Raw genomic sequence first — 10,415 nt, 5'->3', positions numbered from 1 at the left:
AAACTCCAACATTGATTTTTTGTTCCTTTTTTTACCTCTTCAAAACTCCAAATTTTTTTTTTTTTTTTACCTCTTCAAAATTCTACAATTTTTTTTTTTTTTTTTTTTTACCTCTTCAAAACTCCAACTTTTTTTTTTTTTTACCTCTTCAAAACTCCAACATTGATTTTTTGTTCCTTTTTTTACCTCTTCAAAACTCCACAATTTTTTTTTTACCTCTTCAAAACTCCAACTTTTTTTTTTTTTTTTTTTACCTCTTCAAAACTCCAACATTTTTTTTTTTTTTTACCTCTTCAAAACTCTACAGTTTTTTTTTTTTTTTTTTTTTACTTCTTCAAAACTCCAACTTTTTTTTTTTTTACCTCTTCAAAATTCTACAATTTTTTTTTAATTTTTTTTTTACCTCTTCAAAACTCCAACTTTTTTTTTTTTAACCTCTTCAAAACTCCAACATTGATTTTTTGTTCCTTTTTTTACCTCTTCAAAACTCCAACTTTTTTTTTTTTTTTTACCTCTTCAAAACTCTACAATTTTTTTTTTTTTTTTTTTTTTACCTCTTCAAAACTCCAACTTTTTTTTTTTTACCTCTTCAAAACTCCAACATTGATTTTTTGTTCCTTTTTTTACCTCTTCAAAATTCCACAATTTTTTTTTTACCTCTTCAAAACTCCAACTTTTTTTTTTTTTTTTTTTACCTCTTCAAAACTCCAACATTGATTTTTTGTTCCTTTTTTTACCTCTTCAAAACTCTTTTTTTTACCTCTTCAAAACTCCATTTTTTTTTTTTTTTACCTCTTCAAAACTCCAAATTTTTTTTTTTTTTACCTCTTCAAAACTCCTAATTTTTTTTTTTTTTTTTTAACCTCTTCAAAACTCCAACATTGATTTTTTTTTCCTTTTTTTACCTCTTCAAAACACCAAATTTTTTTTTTTTTTTTTTTTACCTCTTCAAAACTCCAACATTTTTTTTTTTTTTAACCTCTTCAAAACTCTACAGTTTTTTTTTTTTTTTTTTTTTTACCTCTTCAAAACTCCAACATTGATTTTTTGTTCCTTTTTTTACCTCTTCAAAACTCCAACTTTCTTTTTTTTTTTACCTCTTCAAAACTCAATTTTTTTTAATTTTTTTTTACCTCTTCAAAACTCCAACATTGATTTTTTTTTTTTTTTTTTTACCTCTTCAAAACTCCAACTTTTTTTTTTTTTTTACCTCTTCAAAACTCCAAGATTGATTTTTTGTTCCTTTTTTTACCTCTTCAAAACTCCAAATTTTTTTTTTTTTTTTTTTACCTCTTCAAAACTCCAATTTTTTTTTTTTTTTTACCTCTTCAAAACTCCAACTTTTTTTTTTTTTTACCTCTTCAAAACTCCATTTTTTTTTTTTTACCTCTTCAAAACTCCAACATTGATTTTTTGTTCCTTTTTTTACCTCTTCAAAACTCCACGATTTTTTTTTTTTTTTTTTTTACCTCTTCAAAACTCCAACTTTTTATTTTTTTTTACCTCTTCAAAACTCATTTTTTTTTATTTTTTTTTTTTACCTCTTCAAAACTCCAACATTGATTTTTTGTTCCTTTTTTTACCTCTTCAAAACTCCAAATTTTTTTTTTTTTTTTTTTACCTCTTCAAAACTCAATTTTTTTTTTTTTTTTTACCTCTTCAAAACTCCAACTTTTTTTTTTTTTTTTTTACCTCTTCAAAACTCCAACTTTTTTTTTTTTTTTACCTCTTCAAAACTCCAAGATTGATTTTTTGTTCCTTTTTTTACCTCTTCAAAACTCCAAATTTTTTTTTTTTTTTTTTTACCTCTTCAAAACTCCAACTTTTTTTTTTTTTTTACCTCTTCAAAACTCAATTTTTTTTTTTTTTTTACCTCTTCAAAACTCCAACATTGATTTTTTTTTTTTTTTTTTACCTCTTCAAAACTCCAAGATTGATTTTTTGTTCCTTTTTTTACCTCTTCAAAACTCCAAATTTTTTTTTTTTTTTTTTTACCTCTTCAAAACTCCAATTTTTTTTTTTTTTACCTCTTCAAAACTCCAACTTTTTTTTTTTTTTACCTCTTCAAAACTCCAACATTGATTTTTTGTTCCTTTTTTTACCTCTTCAAAACTCCACGATTTTTTTTTTTTTTTTTTTTTACCTCTTCAAAACTCCAACTTTTTATTTTTTTTTACCTCTTCAAAACTCATTTTTTTTTATTTTTTTTTTTTACCTCTTCAAAACTCCAACATTGATTTTTTGTTCCTTTTTTTACCTCTTCAAAACTCCAAATTTTTTTTTTTTTTTTTTTACCTCTTCAAAACTCAATTTTTTTTTTTTTTTTTACCTCTTCAAAACTCCAACTTTTTTTTTTTTTTTTTTACCTCTTCAAAACTCCAACTTTTTTTTTTTTTTTACCTCTTCAAAACTCCAAGATTGATTTTTTGTTCCTTTTTTTACCTCTTCAAAACTCCAAATTTTTTTTTTTTTTTTTTTACCTCTTCAAAACTCCAACTTTTTTTTTTTTTTTACCTCTTCAAAACTCAATTTTTTTTTTTTTACCTCTTCAAAACTCCAACATTGATTTTTTGTTCCTTTTTTTACCTCTTCAAAACTCCACGATTTTTTTTTTTTTTTTTTTTTACCTCTTCAAAACTCCAACTTTTTATTTTTTTTTACCTCTTCAAAACTCATTTTTTTTTATTTTTTTTTTTTACCTCTTCAAAACTCCAACATTGATTTTTTGTTCCTTTTTTTACCTCTTCAAAACTCCAATTTTTTTTTATTTTTTTTTTACCTCTTCAAAACTCCAACTTTTTTTTTTTTTTACCTCTTCAAAACTCCAAATTTTTTTTTCTTTTTTTTTACCTCTTCAAAACTCAATTTTTTTTTTTTTTTTTTACCTCTTCAAAACTCCAACTTTTTTTTTTTTTTTTACCTCTTCAAAACTCCAACATTGATTTTTTGTTCCTTTTTTTACCTCTTCAAAACTCCACAATTTTTTTTTTTTTTTTTTTTTACCTCTTCAAAACTCCAACATTGATTTTTTGTTCCTTTTTTTACCTCTTCAAAACTCCACAATTTTTTTTTTACCTCTTCAAAACTCCAACATTTTTTTTTTTTTTTTTTACCTCTTCAAAACTCCAACATTGATTTTTTGTTCCTTTTTTTACCTCTTCAAAACTCTTTTTTTTTTTACCTCTTCAAAACTCCACAATTTTTTTTTTTTTTTTTTTACCTCTTCAAAACTCCAAATTCTTTTTTTTTTACCTCTTCAAAACTCCAAATTTTTTTTTTTTTTACCTCTTCAAAACTCCTAAATTTTTTTTTTTTTTTTTTTTACCTCTTCAAAACTCCAACATTGATTTTTTGTTCCTTTTTTTACCTCTTCAAAACTCCAATTTTTTTTTTTTTTTTTTTACCTCTTCAAAACTCTATTTTTTTTTTTTTTTTTTTACCTCTTCAAAACTCCAAGATTGATTTTTTGTTCCTTTTTTTACCTCTTCAAAACTCCACAATTTTTTTTTTTTTTTTTTTACCTCTTCAAAACTCCAACATTGATTTTTTGTTCCTTTTTTTACCTCTTCAAAACTCCACAATTTTTTTTTTTTTTTTTTTTACCTCTTCAAAACTCCAACTTTTTATTTTTTTTTACCTCTTCAAAACTCATTTTTTTTTATTTTTTTTTTTTACCTCTTCAAAACTCCAACATTGATTTTTTGTTCCTTTTTTTACCTCTTCAAAACTCCAATTTTTTTTTTTTTTTTTTTTTACCTCTTCAAAACTCAATTTTTTTTTTTTTTTTTACCTCTTCAAAACTCCAACTTTTTTTTTTTTTTTTTTACCTCTTCAAAACTCTACAATTTTTTTTTTTTTTTTTTTTTACCTCTTCAAAACTCCAACTTTTTTTTTTTTTTTTTTTACCTCTTCAAAACTCCAACATTGATTTTTTGTTCCTTTTTTTACCTCTTCAAAACTCCACAATTTTTTTTTTTTTTTTTTTTTACCTCTTCAAAACTCCAACATTGATTTTTTGTTCCTTTTTTACCTCTTCAAAATCCACAATTTTTTTTTTTTTTTTTTTTTACCTCTTCAAAACTCCAACTTTTTTTTTTTTTTTACCTCTTCAAAACTCTTTTTTTTTTTTTTTTTTTTTACCTCTTCAAAACTCCACAATTTTTTTTTTTTTTTTTTACCTCTTCAAAACTCCAAATTTTTTTATTTTTTTTTTACCTCTTCAAAACTCCAATTTTTTTTTTTTTTTACCTCTTCAAAACTCCAACTTTTTTTTTTTTTTACCTCTTCAAAACTCCAAATTTTTTTTTCTTTTTTTTTACCTCTTCAAAACTCAATTTTTTTTTTTTTTTTTACCTCTTCAAAACTCCAACTTTTTTTTTTTTTTTTACCTCTTCAAAACTCCAATTTTTTTTTTTTTTTTTACCTCTTCAAAACTCCAACATTGATTTTTTGTTCCTTTTTTTACCTCTTCAAAACTCCACAATTTTTTTTTTTTTTTTTTTTTACCTCTTCAAAACTCCAACTTTTTATTTTTTTTTACCTCTTCAAAACTCTACAATTTTTTTTTTTTTTTTTTTTTACCTCTTCAAAACTCCAACATTGATTTTTTGTTCCTATTTTTACCTCTTCAAAACTCCACAATTTTTTTTATTTTTTTTTTTTACCTCTTCAAAACTCCAACTTTTTTTTTTTTTTTACCTCTTCAAAACTCAATTTTTTTTTTTTTTTTACCTCTTCAAAACTCCAACTTTTTTTTTTTTTTTTTACCTCTTCAAAACTCTACAATTTTTTTTTTTTTTTTTTTTTACCTCTTCAAAACTCCAACTTTTTTTTTTTTTTTTTTTACCTCTTCAAAACTCCAACATTGATTTTTTGTTCCTTTTTTTACCTCTTCAAAACTCCACAATTTTTTTTTTTTTTTTTTTTTACCTCTTCAAAACTCCAACATTGATTTTTTGTTCCTTTTTTTACCTCTTCAAAATCCACAATTTTTTTTATTTTTTTTTTTTACCTCTTCAAAACTCCAACTTTTTTTTTTTTTTTACCTCTTCAAAACTCTTTTCTTTTTTTTTTTTTTTTTTTACCTCTTCAAAACTCCACAATTTTTTTTTTTTTTTTTTACCTCTTCAAAACTCCAAATTTTTTTTTTTTTTTTTTACCTCTTCAAAACTCCAATTTTTTTTTTTTTTTTACCTCTTCAAAACTCCAACTTTTTTTTTTTTTTACCTCTTCAAAACTCCAAATTTTTTTTTCTTTTTTTTTACCTCTTCAAAACTCAATTTTTTTTTATTTTTTTTTACCTCTTCAAAACTCCAACTTTTTTTTTTTTTTTTACCTCTTCAAAACTCTACAATTTTTTTTTTTTTTTTTTTTTTTACCTCTTCAAAACTCCAACATTGATTTTTTGTTCCTTTTTTTACCTCTTCAAAACTCCACAATTTTTTTTTTACCTCTTCAAAACTCCAACATTTTTTTTTTTTTTTTTACCTCTTCAAAACTCCAACATTGATTTTTTTGTTCCTTTTTTTACCTCTTCAAAACTATTTTTTTTTTACCTCTTCAAAACTCCACAATTTTTTTTTTTTTTTTTTTACCTCTTCAAAACTCCAAATTCTTTTTTTTTTACCTCTTCAAAACTCCAAATTTTTTTTTTTTTTACCTCTTCAAAACTCCTAAATTTTTTTTTTTTTTTTTTAACCTCTTCAAAACTCCAACATTGATTTTTTGTTCCTTTTTTTACCTCTTCAAAACTCTACAGTTTTTTTTTTTGTTTTTTTTTTACCTCTTCAAAACTCTACAGTTTTTTTTTTTTTTTTTTTTTTACCTCTTCAAAACTCCAACTTTTTTTTTTTTTTTTTTTACCTCTTCAAAACTCCAACATTGATTTTTTGTTCCTTTCTTTACCTCTTCAAAACTCCAACTTTTTTTTTTTTTTTACCTCTTCAAAACTCAATTTTTTTTTTTTTTTTACCTCTTCAAAACTCCAACATTGATTTTTTTTTTTTTTTTTTTACCTCTTCAAAACTCCAAGATTGATTTTTTGTTCCTTTTTTTACCTCTTCAAAACTCCAAATTTTTTTTTTTTTTTTTTACCTCTTCAAAACTCCAATTTTTTTTTTTTTTACCTCTTCAAAACTCCAACTTTTTTTTTTTTTTACCTCTTCAAAACTCCAACATTTTTTTTTTTTTTACCTCTTCAAAACTCCAACATTGATTTTTTGTTCCTTTTTTTACCTCTTCAAAACTCCACAATTTTTTTTATTTTTTTTTTTTACCTCTTCAAAACTCCAACTTTTTATTTTTTTTACCTCTTCAAAACTCATTTTTTTTTATTATTTTTTTTTACCTCTTCAAAACTCCAACATTGATTTTTTGTTCCTTTTTTTACCTCTTCAAAACTCCAACATTTTTTTTTTTTTTTACCTCTTCAAAACTCCAACATTGATTTTTTGTTCCTTTTTTTACCTCTTCAAAACTCAATTTTTTTTTTTTTTTTTTTTTACCTCTTCAAAACTCCAACATTGATTTTTTGTTCCTTTTTTTACCTCTTCAAAACTCCAAATTTTTTTTTTTTTTTTACCTCTTCAAAATTCTACAATTTTTTTTTTTTTTTTTTTTCTTCAAAACTCCAACTTTTTTTTTTTTTTTTTTTACCTCTTCAAAACTCCAACATTGATTTTTTGTTCCTTTTTTTACCTCTTCAAAACTCCACAATTTGTTTTTTACCTCTTCAAAACTCCAACTTTTTTTTTTTTTTTTTTTACCTCTTCAAAACTCCAACATTTTTTTTTTTTTTTACCTCTTCAAAACTCTACAGTTTTTTTTTTTTTTTTTTTTTACCTCTTCAAAACTCCAACTTTTTTTTTTTTTACCTCTTCAAAATTCTACAATTTTTTTTTAATTTTTTTTTTACCTCTTCAAAACTCCAACTTTTTTTTTTTTAACCTCTTCAAAACTCCAACATTGATTTTTTGTTCCTTTTTTTACCTCTTCAAAACTCCAACTTTTTTTTTTTTTTTTACCTCTTCAAAACTCTACAATTTTTTTTTTTTTTTTTTTTTTACCTCTTCAAAACTCCAACTTTTTTTTTTTTACCTCTTCAAAACTCCAACATTGATTTTTTGTTCCTTTTTTTACCTCTTCAAAATTCCACAATTTTTTTTTTACCTCTTCAAAACTCCAACTTTTTTTTTTTTTTTTTTTACCTCTTCAAAACTCCAACATTGATTTTTTGTTCCTTTTTTTACCTCTTCAAAACTCTTTTTTTTACCTCTTCAAAACTCCATTTTTTTTTTTTTTTACCTCTTCAAAACTCCAAATTTTTTTTTTTTTTACCTCTTCAAAACTCCTAATTTTTTTTTTTTTTTTTTTAACCTCTTCAAAACTCCAACATTGATTTTTTGTTCCTTTTTTTACCTCTTCAAAACTCCAAATTTTTTTTTTTTTTTTTTTTACCTCTTCAAAACTCCAACATTTTTTTTTTTTTTAACCTCTTCAAAACTCTACAGTTTTTTTTTTTTTTTTTTTTTTACCTCTTCAAAACTCCAACATTGATTTTTTGTTCCTTTTTTTACCTCTTCAAAACTCCAACTTTCTTTTTTTTTTTACCTCTTCAAAACTCAATTTTTTTTAATTTTTTTTTACCTCTTCAAAACTCCAACATTGATTTTTTTTTTTTTTTTTTTACCTCTTCAAAACTCCAACTTTTTTTTTTTTTTTACCTCTTCAAAACTCCAAGATTGATTTTTTGTTCCTTTTTTTACCTCTTCAAAACTCCAAATTTTTTTTTTTTTTTTTTTACCTCTTCAAAACTCCAATTTTTTTTTTTTTTTTACCTCTTCAAAACTCCAACTTTTTTTTTTTTTTACCTCTTCAAAACTCCATTTTTTTTTTTTTACCTCTTCAAAACTCCAACATTGATTTTTTGTTCCTTTTTTTACCTCTTCAAAACTCCACGATTTTTTTTTTTTTTTTTTTTTACCTCTTCAAAACTCCAACTTTTTATTTTTTTTTACCTCTTCAAAACTCATTTTTTTTAATTTTTTTTTTTTACCTCTTCAAAACTCCAACATTGATTTTTTTGTTCCTTTTTTTACCTCTTCAAAACTCCAAATTTTTTTTTTTTTTTTTTTACCTCTTCAAAACTCAATTTTTTTTTTTTTTTTTTACCTCTTCAAAACTCCAACTTTTTTTTTTTTTTTTTTACCTCTTCAAAACTCCAACTTTTTTTTTTTTTTTACCTCTTCAAAACTCCAAGATTGATTTTTTGTTCCTTTTTTTACCTCTTCAAAACTCCAAATTTTTTTTTTTTTTTTTTTTACCTCTTCAAAACTCCAATTTTTTTTTTTTTTTTACCTCTTCAAAACTCCAACTTTTTTTTTTTTTTACCTCTTCAAAACTCCATTTTTTTTTTTTACCTCTTCAAAACTCCAACATTGATTTTTTGTTCCTTTTTTTACCTCTTCAAAACTCCACGATTTTTTTTATTTTTTTTTTTTACCTCTTCAAAACTCCAACTTTTTATTTTTTTTTACCTCTTCAAAACTCATTTTTTTTTATTATTTTTTTTTACCTCTTCAAAACTCCAACATTGATTTTTTTGTTCCTTTTTTTACCTCTTCAAAACTCCAACATTTTTTTTTTTTTACCTCTTCAAAACTCCAACATTGATTTTTTGTTCCTTTTTTTACCTCTTCAAAACTCCAAAATTTTTTTTTTTTTTTTTTACCTCTTCAAAACTCCAACTTTTTTTTTTTTTTTTACCTCTTCAAAACTCTACAATTTTTTTTTTTTTTTTTTTTTTACCTCTTCAAAACTCCAACATTGATTTTTTGTTCCTTTTTTTACCTCTTCAAAACTCCACAATTTTTTTTTTACCTCTTCAAAACTCCAACTTTTTTTTTTTTTTTTTTACCTCTTCAAAACTCCAACATTTTTTTTTTTTTTTACCTCTTCAAAACTCCAACATTGATTTTTTGTTCCTTTTTTTACCTCTTCAAAACTCCACAATTTTTTTTTTACCTCTTCAAAACTCCAACATTTTTTTTTTTTTTTTTTACCTCTTCAAAACTCCAACATTGATTTTTTTGTTCCTTTTTTTACCTCTTCAAAACTATTTTTTTTTTACCTCTTCAAAACTCCACAATTTTTTTTTTTTTTTTTTTACCTCTTCAAAACTCCAAATTCTTTTTTTTTTACCTCTTCAAAACTCCAAATTTTTTTTTTTTTTACCTCTTCAAAACTCCTAAATTTTTTTTTTTTTTTTTTTAACCTCTTCAAAACTCCAACATTGATTTTTTGTTCCTTTTTTTACCTCTTCAAAACTCCAATTTTTTTTTATTTTTTTTTTTTACCTCTTCAAAACTCCAACATTTTTTTTTTTTTTTTACCTCTTCAAAACTCTACAGTTTTTTTTTTTGTTTTTTTTTTACCTCTTCAAAACTCTACAGTTTTTTTTTTTTTTTTTTTTTTACCTCTTCAAAACTCCAACTTTTTTTTTTTTTTTTTTTACCTCTTCAAAACTCCAACATTGATTTTTTGTTCCTTTCTTTACCTCTTCAAAACTCCAACTTTTTTTTTTTTTTTACCTCTTCAAAACTCCAACATTGATTTTTTTTTTTTTTTTTTACCTCTTCAAAACTCCAAGATTGATTTTTTGTTCCTTTTTTTACCTCTTCAAAACTCCAAATTTTTTTTTTTTTTTTTTTACCTCTTCAAAACTCCAATTTTTTTTTTTTTACCTCTTCAAAACTCCAACTTTTTTTTTTTTTTACCTCTTCAAAACTCCAACATTTTTTTTTTTTTTACCTCTTCAAAACTCCAACATTGATTTTTTGTTCCTTTTTTTACCTCTTCAAAACTCCAACATTGATTTTTTTTTTTTTTTTTTACCTCTTCAAAACTCCAAGATTGATTTTTTGTTCCTTTTTTTACCTCTTCAAAACTCCAAATTTTTTTATTTTTATTTTTTACCTCTTCAAAACTCCAACATTGATTTTTTGTTCCTTTTTTTACCTCTTCAAAACTCCAACTTTTTTTTTTTTTTTTACCTCTTCAAAACTCCAACTTTTTTTTTTTTTTACCTCTTCAAAACTCCAAATTTTTTTTTTTTTTTTACCTCTTCAAAACTCCAACTTTTTTTTTTTTTTTTACCTCTTCAAAACTCTACAATTTTTTTTTTTTTTTTTTTACCTCTTCAAAACTCCAACTTTTTTTTATTTTTTACCTCTTCAAAACTCCAACTTTTTTTTTTTTTTTTTTTACCTCTTCAAAACTCCAACATTGATTTTTTGTTCCTTTTTTTACCTCTTCAAAACTCCAACATTTTTTTTTTTTTTTTTTTACCTCTTCAAAACTCCAACATTTTTTTTTTTTTACCTCTTCAAAACTCCAACATTGATTTTTTGTTCCTTTTT

This window comes from Callionymus lyra, unplaced genomic scaffold (assembly GCF_982586985.1).
Source record: "Callionymus lyra unplaced genomic scaffold, fCalLyr1.hap1.1 HAP1_SCAFFOLD_44, whole genome shotgun sequence".
Classification (NCBI taxonomy): Eukaryota; Metazoa; Chordata; class Actinopteri; order Syngnathiformes; family Callionymidae; genus Callionymus; species Callionymus lyra.
The sequence above is the reverse complement of the archived record's forward strand: the minus strand, read 5'-3'. Positions refer to the sequence as shown.